The sequence below is a fragment of the Papio anubis genome, chromosome 9, assembly GCF_008728515.1.
Source record: "Papio anubis isolate 15944 chromosome 9, Panubis1.0, whole genome shotgun sequence".
NCBI lineage: Eukaryota > Metazoa > Chordata > Mammalia > Primates > Cercopithecidae > Papio > Papio anubis.
This window is the reverse complement of record NC_044984.1, coordinates 4,034,656-4,047,776: the sequence shown is the minus strand read 5'-3', so window position 1 is coordinate 4,047,776 and position 13,121 is coordinate 4,034,656.

Below are 13,121 nucleotides of genomic sequence, written 5' to 3'. Positions count from 1 at the left end.
ACTCTTCCAGACCGGCTCCCTCATTTTACAGATGGGGAAACTGAGGCCGGGAGTGCAGAAGGGGCTTGCCCAAGCATGTTAGCTGGGAGAACACGCCGTTTCCACACTCCCAGGCCAGTTCCCTTCCTCTACTGTCCGCCTTTCCCTTCGCCAATGAGGAAACTGAAGCTTAGGGAGGTGGAGAGATGACCTAGGACCTCACGGCTTCCCCAGGCCGGGTCCAGGACCAGAAGCGCGGAGAGAGGGGAGAAAGGGGAGAAAGGGAGGCCGGGACTGGGCATGCCCAACGTCGGGGAGATGCGGCGCACAACTCCAGGGGGCACTGCTCGCCCCGCGGTCTACGCGCCCCCGGGCCCTTTGTGCCCTGCTGAAGTTGGGGAGAGGGCGCGGGGACGAAAGGGCAGGTGCCCTGACCCTCCAGAAAACCTGCCCCACGGGGCCGCCCGGAGTCAGGGAGACCTGGCCCCTGGCACTGCCCTCGGCCTCTCCTCCGGGAAGCGGGGGACGGGGTCCGAATGCCTTTCCCCATTCAGCGGGATTATCCCTTTTGAATTGTTTAAAAAAAAAATGCTGCAGCTAGCGAACCCTGCCTGACAACACCGAAGGAATTTTTCCCAGGGATCGGCCGAAAGCTGACTCACATTTAAAGACTTGCCCGAAGTGGTCATGCCCCTCTGAGCAAATACCACAGGCATGCGAGCACGCGTCCGCGGCCCCCTGGCGGCGCGGCCTCCCGGCGCGGACGGCGATTGGAGCAGCGCCGCCCCGCTTCTCCCGCGCGCAGCCAATCGCAGCGCCGCGCCGCCGGGTTGCTAGCCGGGCCGCCGGGCGCGGGGAGGCGCGGGCGGGGAGCTGTCCCTGCTCGTTTCCTGGCCCTGGGCGGGGGCGCGGCGGGCGGGAGGTTCAGGCTGTGGGTTTCGGCGAGCGGGGCCTGGGAGGGAACGCCAAGGAAAGAGCCGAGGCACCTACGCCGCAGGCCCTTTGAGCCCCGAGGTTCCTCCCCGGAATGTGCGCGGTGCGGAGAGGCGCTCGGCCTGGGCCCGGGCGTGGAGGCGCATTGGTGCGCATCTTCCCCGGAGCGCAGGAGCCTGGCCTGCGAGCCACCCTCCTCTGTCTCGAAACTCCGACTCCCAGCAGTCATCTCCTGGCTACCCCACCATTGCAGAAGGCAGAGTGGGGTGGGAGGGGGCACGGGCTCATAAATCGCGAAAGAGGAGTCAGAGACCCCAGTTCACAACTACGTGACAACCAGATTAACGTGCGATCCTGGCCAAGGCTCCTCACAATTGTAGTTCTTGTGTTTTTGGTTTTGTTCTCGTGTTTCAAATGAGGGATTTGAGCCCGATCGTTAAAGTTCGTGGTGCTAAGCTTCAGGTTCTTGGAAGAACTGAGATCCAGTTCTTATACGTCAGCCCCCAAAAACTTTCCACGCAGCAGCGCAAGTGCTTTTCTCAACGTGTGGACGGCATCATGTCATTCCCCTCCTTAGAACCTCTGAGAATCTCTGTCCCTCTCCATCCAGCTTTACCCCAGTGGTCTTTCCCGGCTGCCTGAAATTACTACCGCTCTCCCCCAGCTTGTTCCCGCCTCAGGCCTTTGCGCATGCTGTTCCCTTCCCTGTCTCTTGGCCAGTTCCTAACTCATCCTTCAGGTCTCCGCATGAATGGTACTGTACTAGTGGAACCCTCCCTGTGCCCCAATCTGAATGAGATCCCACTGCTACTCCCACGTGGCACCCTGCGGTTTTCCGCCATACCTATATTCAAAGCTGTAATTTTCTAATTTTATTTGCTTACTATCTCTTCCACTAGAAAGGACAGAGGCCTCTTCTGTTTTGTACCCCGTCCTCAGGACAGTTAAATTATCCCCAGGTAAGTAAAGAATTATCATACCCGTTTAACAGATAAGGTTGTGGAAGTTCACAGAAGTTAGATAACTTACCTAGGTTCAAATAGCCAAAGGTGTTAGACTCTATCTCTCTGGTCTTGTGCTTCTGTCAGGAAATTGGATGATAAAATAATAGCCTTCCAAGAAATAGCAAATAAATTGCTAGAACAGATGGCTTTAGTACTTTTGAGGCTGTGGTTTTGCCGCTGCCCTTCAGGACTCTTTACATACCAAGGAAAGTTCCATTCATTTATTCATTCAACAAATACTTATGGCGCACCTGTTATAAGCTAAGCAGCACAATCGTAAACAAGAGATTTCCCTTCCAGAACCTAAAGAACACTAGCTACACAGTACGGCCTTTTCTACCATGGAGCAGTATCCAAAGTGTCCATTTAGCTAAAAACTTTGGTCATCTTTTATGATATTTTGTTTATTTTGGTGTCTGTTCTGATATGTGGTAGGCTTAGCCTACCATATATATGTATATATAGATGTATACCTACCGTGTGTGTGTGTGTAAATGTATATACATGCACACATACTTTTTTTTTTGTTGCCCAGGCTGGAGTGGTAGTCACCATCATGGCTCACTGCAGCCTTGACCTCCCTGGACACAAGTGATACTCCCACCTCAGCCTCCCGGGTAGCTGGGACTACGGGTGCACCCCACCACACCTGGCTAATTTTTGTATTTTTTTCTAGACACGAGGTTTTGCCGTGTTGTCCAGGCTGACCTCGAACTCCTGGGCTCAAGTGATCCTCCCACCTCAGCCTCCCACAGTGCAGGTATTGCACATGTGAGCCACCATGCCCAGCTGCCTGCATTTTTTATTGGACTAAAAAATGCATCCCCAAACCTGGCCAAAAATTAAATTTCTTTTAAAATTTATACGCAGTTAGGCTGTTACGCCTGTAATCCAGGCACTTTAGGAGGCTGAGGCGGGCGGATCACCTGAGGTCAGGAGTTTGAGACCAGCCTGACCAACATGGAGAAACACCATCTCTACTAAAAATACAAAATTAGCCGGGCGTGGTGGCGCATGCCTGTAATTCCAGCTACTTGGGAGGTTGAGGCAAGAGAATCACTTGAACCTGAGAGGCAGAGGCTGCAGTGAGCCGAGATCGTCCCACTGCACTCCAGCCTGGGCAACAAGAGCGAAACTCTGTCTAATAAATAAATAAATAATTAAAGTTTATACTACTGTTTATTTGAATTACCAGTGTGATCTGGGTGCCAATCATAGTTCTCTCTAAAGGAAGATGCTAAGGCAGGGATGCTTTACTCATGGCAAGAAACTTTTCTGTGTATTATCCCCTCAGCTGTGATTCAGAAGCTGGCCTGCCTTCAGCCTTACGGGTCCTGTGTATTCCCTCCCATTCCCTCTTGCCCCTCTAGCAAGTCACTGTCCTTCCAAGCCCCACCCTCCTCATCTGGCCTGAATGCTTTCTAGCAATGAAGAACATATGAAATGAAGAATTCCCTCACTTATTCAGGAAATATTTACTGGTCATCTCCTGTGCGCTAGGCATCTTTCCAGTACTGGGACTACCATGGGAGCAAAACTTGTTGTGGTCACTGTCCTCAAAAAACTTACTCTCCAATAAGGAAAACACCGGTATAACCATCAGTCTATCCAATTAAACAACCACCAATCTAGCAATCACACATTCGCACATAATCACGCACTGAACTGAGTGCTATGGGTGAGTGCATTCGTGTGCGAAAACCTTGTGGTAGCAGGGATCTTGCATTCAAGGAACCAGAGAAAGCCTCGCTGGAGAGAGATAGAAGGAAAGGAAAAGAGGAGGCCAACCAATCGGGAAGAGCTCCGGAGAACATGAGGACTTTGGTATCGATCCTAAGAGCAATGGGAAATCATTGGAAGGTTTTAAGATGAGGATTTTATGTTCTGGTTTTTACTCTAGAAATATCATTAGCCGAGGCATGGGGCATGAATTAAGTGAGGTGGGGAGAGGGGAGGAAGAGTGGAAGTGAGAAGACAATATCAGAGGTGATGGAAAACTGGATTATAGTGATGATAGTGGAGAAGAGCGAGTCATCAGATTGAAGAGAATTCATCCATATTGAACTGTCTTCAAAGCTCAGTTTTCTCTTCCCGACACATTTTCTCCCAGTAAAACGTGCATACCAGATTGTAAATTCCAGCTTGTTCCAAGTCTACCAACACTTGGCCTGGTCGTGTTTGCTGTGCTTGCTCTCCTTCATTCTGGAATACTGGCAGAGTGGATGTGGATGCTGACCCACAGAACTGTAGGGTCTCCTACGTGTGTCTGTATCTTCCTGTCTTCTCTCCCTTCCCGTGACTCAATCCACCATCCCTGTCCTTACCTCCTTGGGCCACCTTTTGAGCATGTCCTGGCCTTTCTGTGGGACTGGCTCCAGGAGAGGGATTGCTCTTGGTGCCTGTGGCTCCCCATGTGGTTCCACAGTGGAGGTTCAGAGCCCACAGTATGGACTCTGTGGGCAAAGCCTGCAGTGTGGACTCTGGGCAAAGCTGGTGGGGAGGGTGTGGCCAGCATGAGGCCCCATTTCATTTCAGTACTGTCCATCACTGCTTGCAGGACCTGGGACAGTCTTGCCCCCCTCCTGCATATTATTCCATGTGAGCCCTGGAAATGTCACTGGCCTGTTTCACTTTCAGTTTCCTGATACAAATACACACCTGCGTGCACACACACACACACACACACACACACACCCCATGTGGCTGCCTTGGGCTGTGGTGCAGCAGGGATGCATCAACTGCTCCTTCAGGTCACCCATATGGGAAATGAGCCTTGTATAACTGAGAAATGTGTGCTTTTCAGTATTTTGCAAAGCTGCCTGCACTTTAAAAATCCAGTCTTTTCACTGAACTCCTCTACTGAGCTTTGAGGGAGGGTGTCTCCACCTGAGAAGGGAGTGCTGTGGGTACCTCTGAGCCGTGGATCCAGTCTGGCTGGCTCTCCACAGTAGGAATCACAGTGACTCCCCACTGTACTGGCTGGGGGACCGTTAGCTTCTCACCAGGGAAAAGTCCCAGGTCTCCTGGCCTTCTGCCTCCTGTGGCCCCTGGCAGTCCTTGGGCCCAACAGAGCCTGGAGGAAAGGATGCGAATAGCTCCAGGCACCCAGTCATCTCTCTGGGAACCTCCACTGCTGAAGTGTGTGCGGGAGAAAGAAGGGAGTGCCTCCCTTTTTCTATAAAAGACAGCATTTGTTTAAAGCTCTGAGACCCACTCAGTAGCCACTCACCAAAACACGAGAGAAAGCAGGGTATCTGAGGGGTACATCACTTTGCTATCTACCAGTTCATAATGCAATTAGCAGAATGGCCTGGCCCTTCCTTCCCACAGTCTCTATTCATTCTTTCTTTCCTTTATTCATTCACCAGAATAATGAGTTACCCAAGAGCAGGGATCATATCGTATTCATCTGTGTATTCTCATCACTTAGCACTGGGCCTGGCACCAGAGAGACGCTTCAGTGAATGAATTCATTCAATGCCCATTCACCAAGTGCTGTGCGAGATCTTGGAGGATACAAAACAAGTGTGGGACACAAATCCTTGCCTTCCAGGAACTTACAGTCTAGGTGGGGGCACTCAGTTGTGCAACAGTGATTTATTGGGCTCTAACTTCGGGCCAGGGCAGCAGTAGGCGCCGCTGAGAAAAGATGAATGAACAAGTCCCCAAACCAAAAATAAGCAGCCCACTCCTCCAAAATAAACACCCACTCCCAGCATTAATTTTTTTAAAAATTACAATCACTCAGGGCTCGGGGATTTCTTCTTGGCACCAGCTGTTGGCTTCACAGCTTTGACCATTCTGCCATGTCTCTGGGATCCCACAGCCCATCTCTGAGTGTCTGTTTTCTGTTCAAGACAGCTAGCTCATGCCAGCACTGGCAGAGGTGGGTCCCCAACTGCACACAGGCACCTACTAGTACAGGTCTGGCAGATCTGAGTTCGGATAGAGTTGCCACCACTTCCTTGCTGTCTAGAGCTGCACGCGTTAATAAGCCATTCTGAGCCTCAGTTTCTTCATCTACAGATACCAAATATCCACAAAGCATTGACAGTGTGCCAGGCTCTGCTTCGACGTATTCAGTCCTCCCAGGAAGAGTAAAATTAAACCCAGGGAAGCGGCTCTCGGTGAGGCCCCCTTGAACCCAACCCTGGCTTCAGTCTGGCTCCCGGCTCCCGAGCCCTTCCTTCAAGCCCTCTCGCTCACATTCCGGTAGCACCAAAACGGAGCACACCTCCCGGCTTCCCTGCTTTTACGGAAACACAGATCTTTCTGTCTGTGTCTCCAGGCCTTGACCTCAAGCCCAGGCCTGGGACTCCAGTCACGTCCTGACTCTCCTCCCCGCTGGGCTGCCACTCAGAGAAATTTCCCTGAACTCACCCTCCTCTTTCCTGGGCACGCAGCCTCGGGTCAGCGGTCAGCGGTCAGGTCCTCTGACCGGTCTCTCAGCGCTCCCCTTTTCTAGTCCTGCCCCAGCAGCCTTTCAACCTCAATCGACTCCTGCTGTTCTCTCATCTCCAGGCTCTCTCACACTGCTTCCTTTGCCCCTTTCATCCCTGCCCCCCACTCGGCTCCCACATCCTGCCCTGGGGCCCTCTCCCTGGCCCCAAGAAGTCTGTCTCAGTATTGTTCTCCACTTCCAACATTAGCATTCCCAAAACCCACATTTGCATTTTGATGGCTCCTGTCCCGGCTAGACAGGGGTACACTTTGATGCATATATATTTTGGAGAGGAGCGCTTTCCCCAGTTGCACAGTGTCTAATTTTCCACTTTGATTTAAGTGCATTCTTCGGTTCTGGCCTGATTTGCTCTGGGCCAAGGCAGACTTTAGCCAGCACCTTTAGGCTGTGCTGTGGCCTGTAAGATAACGGAAAGGCTTCGCTTCGTGGGAGCTCAAGGGAACAGAAGTCTCACTTCCCACGCCTCCCAATCCTACTCGGAACATCAAAGCTTCCTGCAAGCTCGCATCTGCAACCAGTGCTCTCCCCTCCCAGGCTCGGAGGCCTTGGCCTTGAGCATTCCCTAGCACAGCTGCAAAGGCCGGAGATTGGGGTTCTCTGTGGTCACCCCTGGCTCGGACGCCCATCTGAGTTATGGACAATCTCGGGCCTCGATTCTAGGATAAGCCACCAGAAGCAGGCAAGAAGGATGGGTGGGGTAAAGAGGCCACCTTAGCCAATTGCTCCTACATTTTCCCACGTATAGGATTTCACTCTGCTTTATGGGATGGAGAGAGAGAGTGCCAAGGGGCCAGACTGCATTCTCATCCAGGGCCTGGTGTTGGGACTTTAAGTTTTTATATGCCTCCGGGTTGCTGGTGTGTAGCCAGACTCAGAACAGCTAAGTGCCAGGCAACAGAAAGGAATCTCCTGCCAGGTCTCCAGGGGTTTCAGGGCCACTTTGACAGAGGTTTAGGGTACTGCGATTTGCATGGCAGGACTTCCTAGGGTTTCATCCCAACTTCAGAGTGATTTACAATTCCTATTCCATTGAGAAGCTCTCAACATTCATTTGCACCTACAACTTAGTTCTTCTCCCTTTTTTTTTTTTTTTTTTTTTTTTTGAGATGGAGTTTGGCTCTTGTTGCCCAGGCTGGAGAGCAGTGGCGTGATCTCGGCTCACCACAACCTCCGCCTCCCAGGTTCAAACGATTCTCCTGCCTCAGCCTCCCGAATAGCTGGGATTACAGGCATGCACCACCACACCTGGCTGATTTTGTACTTTTAGTAGAGACAGGGTTTCTCCATGTTGGTCAGACTGGTCTCAAACTCCTGACCTCAGGTGATCCACCCACCTCGGCCTCCCAAAGTGCTGGGATTACAGGCATGAGCCACCGCACCTGGCCACATCATAGTACTAATAATTACTGCCTACTATCACTTGCTCGTGTAGGGTGTTTTTACATGTATTACTTCAAACTTTCCCAGCAAGGTTATATCCTTTCGCCCATTTCACAGATGGTAGGAAAAGGCTCAAATTAAAGAGCCTATGGTCACACTGTTAGAAAGTTGCTGAGCCAGATTTCAAACGCATTCCAGCTTCCCTACTTAAGCTCCTGACCTGGCACCACACTGCAAGGTGAGATCAAACTCTAATACCGGAGGACATGAAATAACAAAGTGCTATGGCAATTCAGGTAGGAAGGGCCCACATCTGGCCATGGGAATCAAGACTGGATCCATAAAAGACACTTGTTTTTAACAGTATCCTGAAGGGGAGGGGCAGGAGTCTGTGGAGGGTATGGGGGACAAAAGCACTGAAATGCACTGAGGAAATAGTGGGTGGCTCTGGGGTATAGGGTCTGAGAAGAGGAGAGGACAGGTTGGCATCAGAATGTAGCGAGCTCTGTCTGTATTTGGGCACAACTCTATAGGCATTAAGAGATCACTGAAGATGTTTTGAGTACGGTCGTGATGTAAGAAAAGAGATATTTAGGAAGAGAAATCAAGACGACACAGGTAAGGTAACCTGGAATAAGAAGAAAATAAAATGACAGAGGAGATTCAAGCCATTAAAATGGTCCACGTGGCCGGGCATGGTGGCTCACGCCTGTAATCCCAGCACTTTGTGAGGCCAAGGCAGGCAGATCATTTGAGTTCAGGAGTTCAAGACCAGCCTGACTAACGTGGTGAAACCCCATCTCTACTAAAAATACAAAAAAATTAGCCAAGTGTAGTAGCGCATGCCTGTAGTCCCAGCTACTCAGGAGGCTGAGGCAGGAGAATTGCCGAAACTCGGGAAGTGGAGGTTGCAGTGAGCTGAGGTCGTGCCACTGCACTCCAGCCTCGGCGACAGAGCAAGACTCCATATCAAAAAATAAATAAAATAAAATAAAATGGTCCAAGCAAGGGGCAAAGAGATACTGAACAAAGTAGCCTGAGAATGGCAAGGTGGTTTTAGGTATCTGAAATGACTGGAGATGGAAATGGGGATCTGGAGCGTGGAGTGAGGTGGGAGCTGCAGATACAGGTTTGGAAACTGCAAGTAAAAAGGTGATGATGGAAGCCCTAGGAATGGATTAAATGGGTAGCAGAAGAAAAGAGAGGTGGGGATCCAATCTAGACTCAAGGGGAAAAGGGGGAAGGTAAGAAACAAAGGAGGCAGAAAAGACACAGCAGGACAGGTAAGGGGAGAAGCAATGTGGGACACCAAATGAGGAGAAAAATTCCCGGGTGGCTGACAGTGTTAAATACGTCTTCTCCTGGTGGATTCCTTGCTTGACCAAACTTGAGGCAGGTTCCTGAACCTTCTCCAAGGCCCAGCTGTGCACTTCCTTGTGACATCTAATTTTAGCAAGAGCCTTGCTAAGTCAGTTTAGCAAGAACCTCCCCGCCACCCCACCCTTCAATATCTGATTAGGCTCCTCACCCTCCACCATGCCCCAGGTGACATCTGATCACCCTGGCCCCTCGTCAGCATGAAACCTGCTAAGTTGTTCAGCTAGAATCCCCTTATGTTTCCTCTTAGTAATTTTGCACCACTGACCCCCACCCTGCTCCTTGGTTATACGTTTCTGTTTGCCCACGCAGCATTCAGAGTTGAGCCCAACCGTTCCCCGCTTCCTGGCCCCTGCAAAATTCCATTGCCATGGTCCCTACCCCTGTCTCGATGGTCCTGAATAAAGTTTGCTTTACCATGCTTTAGCAAGCGTCATTGAATAATTTTTCAACAAGCCTCCCTACCTGAGTCACGCCTACCAGGTTAGGTATGACTCCCGGACTATCACCTGACCTTGTACTCTTTGAGCTTCAGTGGCCTATTTTGTAAAAGGGAGATGATAGTGCCACGCTGCATAATTGCTGTGTGAAACAGCACATCGTAGGTGCTCAATAAATGGTAGCTCCTGATGTTATTGCTTATTTACATTATTCTTCCCCAAGTTTAGGAACTTCTTGAGATCCGGGACCAGGTCTTTGGATCTAGCCTAATCACTCATTTGACAACTGCCACGTTATAGCCATTCTAAATGTGTTCCGCATGCTGAGAAAATGGAATGAATGAAGATTTCCCATTGCTGTCTGGGCTGCTGCCCTGGCCGTGTTGCCATGTTGGTGTTTTGTTACTGTTAGGTACTAGTCAAGATAGAGCTATGGAGGCTCTGAATAACAGGACTTTCTGATTCTGGTTCCGTATCTCTCTACAGAATATCAACCTACCACTTCCAGTTATGGACAGCGGACAGAGACCCAGGGTCAAGAGAGCAGCCTGGCTGTGGGGTTGGTTCCAGGGCCAGGTTCAGGGTAGGAGAGCAGAGACTCGGAGTGGATAACTGGATTTTCTCAGACAACGTGGCGGGAAGGACTCGCTGCTTTCTAGACTTCAAATCTCAGTCAGACAAGGCTGCGTGGGAGGGTCTGGAGAAGCAACAGAAGGCGTGCCCATGTGGGTACCTACCCACGGCCCTCTAAACAGGAGGGGAGGTGAGAAGGCAGAGATTGAGCAGGACCGATGCCTTCGGGTGTCTTGACTCCACCTTGAATCTGCATTCAAGATGCCTTTTTTCCTTAGCTTTGAAGCCAGGATAGAACAGCCCATTCCAGGGGTTTCAGAAGCATTTATTTCTTCCCTCTCAGCAAATCGTGGCGTGTCCTTGCCGAAGCTCGCTCAGCTGACCTTTGCCCTGGAAGCCATCTGTTAAGATCCTGTCTGGTATGATGGGATTTCTGTTTTCCTTCTGTTTGTTTGGGTGAGGGGTAAGAGGGGAGGAGGAGTTGTGAAGGGCACAGAAGTGTTTGAAAGCCCAGCCTCCCTCCTCTGTCTGGGCTGCCCCAGGCTTTGATAATTCCAGGGGCTGAGATAGCTACTGGACTATCAGGCCCGCCTGCCCTGAGCTGGCGGCTGAGGCTTTCATCTGTTTATGGCCAAGGACAGCGACATGGAGGCCAGTCCCCAGGCTGGCTAATAAGTAATCGGAAGCCTTGTCTGTACAAGGTCTTGGGACATGCCCTGGGGTGACCTTCAGGTCGCTGGGAGAGGCCTCATGTATCCTGAAGCCTGGGGCCAAGGCCAGGAGGCCGTTTCCTCTTTGTCACCTCTGCTACTGCCACCCACTGGAGTCAGGTTGTGTCCTCCACCCCCACCTTCGCCTAAATGACCTGGCTGGCTTATTTAGGAAAGTTATTCCAAAGGCCTTCCTCTTCCGTTCTGCCTTGGTTACAAGGAAGTGAGCTGTGGTGCATGCGATCCCTGCTTCCATTTCACCCACCAAGCTGCACTCACTCTCTCTAGTTGCCCCCTTCCTCTCCCAACCCTGAGAGTTCGTACAAATCCCCCTCCAGGGATGATGAAGAAGCCTTTGAAAGGTCAGGAGCACACCATAGTGAAGGGTTACAACATCCTTATCTTCCTGCCTCGGGTTGGATAACTTCATTCCTAACTCTGTAAAGGCCTTGAATGGTTGCTCCTGGACCATAGGCAGGGGTCTGTGCTCTTAGAGAGACGTTCAGCAGATTAGTAGAAGTCGTTGATTCCTCCTCTTCTTCCTTCAGCAGCGTTCACATGCCTGCTTTGTGTGGGAATCTATTAGGGTGTGTCTGCTTCTTGTTTGCAGCTATGGGGCTCTGGTACAGTTACCTAAACTCTCTGAGTCTCCATGTTTTCCCCTCTGTTCAAAAAGGCCCATAGCACTGCCTCATAGGGCTTGAGGGGAACTCCAACAAGATGCAGATATCAAGTGCTAGACAATGAGGGGGCGCTAATTCTCTGTTTTGGGGCCACCTGTGTGTCCACCTCCCCATCACTAACTCTGCTCTCCCCACCAGAATAAACTCAGTAGCATGAAGTATTTGAACAATGTTTTCCAAATGAATGAATGAATAAATGAATAAATACATTGCTAATGGCAGCAAATATAAGTGGACATCTGTTCTCTAAGAATAAATCAATTCAATGATTATGGAATTTCACAGCGTCGTAAGGAGTTGAAGCAGGCACGTGCAAACCATCCCCTGAAACAAATGGAATTAGACCTAAAAATGTATCAAGACTTTCCCTTTTTGTGTTACAGTTTTTAGGGAGATTAATATTTGAGAATAAGCTAGGGACATTGACAAAACTTAACTTTGAATATTTTTGTATGGAGATGGGGTCTTGCCTATTTTGCCCAGGTTGGTCTCAAACTCCTGGGCTCAAGGGACTCTTCCACCTGGGCCTCGCAAAGCGCTGGGATTATAGGCATGAGCCACCACACCCAGACTTTTATTTTGTTGCATCTGTAATGGATGTTCAACCAATTTCTATGGAATGGAGAAATGGATGAATGATTGGGAAAAATTAACCATCAATAATGGGAATAATGTCTATTAGAACTTCTAGGGGTTCGGATACTTCTTAGGGATGTGGGTAGCAGCTTGCTGTGTGGTCTTTGCTATGCCTCTCACCTCCTCTGCCTCTGCCTCTGCTTCTGCCCCTTACCCCTCTATCTGAGTCATAGGGCAACGTAATCCTCCATCTCTGTGTCTTCTTACAGGAGCACAAGAAGGCAAACACAGCTAGAGAAATAGGCCTTCTGGCAATCTCCTAAGACAATCTCATATAAACATGATCACACATCTTCCCAGGGCCTTTAGAGCCAGCAGAGTGAGGGGGGAGAAAGAGAGAGGAGGAGGGAAAAAAATTAACTGGACAAGTCACCCCAGGGCAGTGAGGCCCAAGAAAGCGCCTTTATCTCCACTCCTGCTATGCTTCATTGACTTCATTCTTGTCCTGTCTCCAGGACTCCTTTACTGCAGTTAGGCTTTCTCCTAGGGGCTGGGCCTGGCAACACAGAGAAGAAGCAGGCAAAATATTAGTGGATTAACTTGTGAAGTTATCCCCACCCCACCCCCAACTCCCCAACCCTTGCCACTTTAAAGCAAAAAAATGCATTCAGGAAAATCTGACAGTTTCCTTGGAATAAGTGGAGGGAGAATGTGGCTGGCAGGGCCCTGGGCCAGTTCAGCCTACCACTGCTGTTTCTCTGCTGGGAGTCAGAACTTGGAGATGGATATTGCAAAGAGTTCCGGGAGTGCTCCGTGATTGGCTGGAGCTTGGAGTAGCTGCATGGCAATGGCAGAAGCTCAAAGCCACTTCCTCCAGGAAGACTTCTGTGATTCCTCCAGCCAGCTACTCCTCTCCCAAGTCCTATAGAGCTTTCTTGTGCCTCGTGGAGCACTGAATACCTTGTCTTTCGTATTCCCATGATTGCATAGTTCTTTTGTCTCTT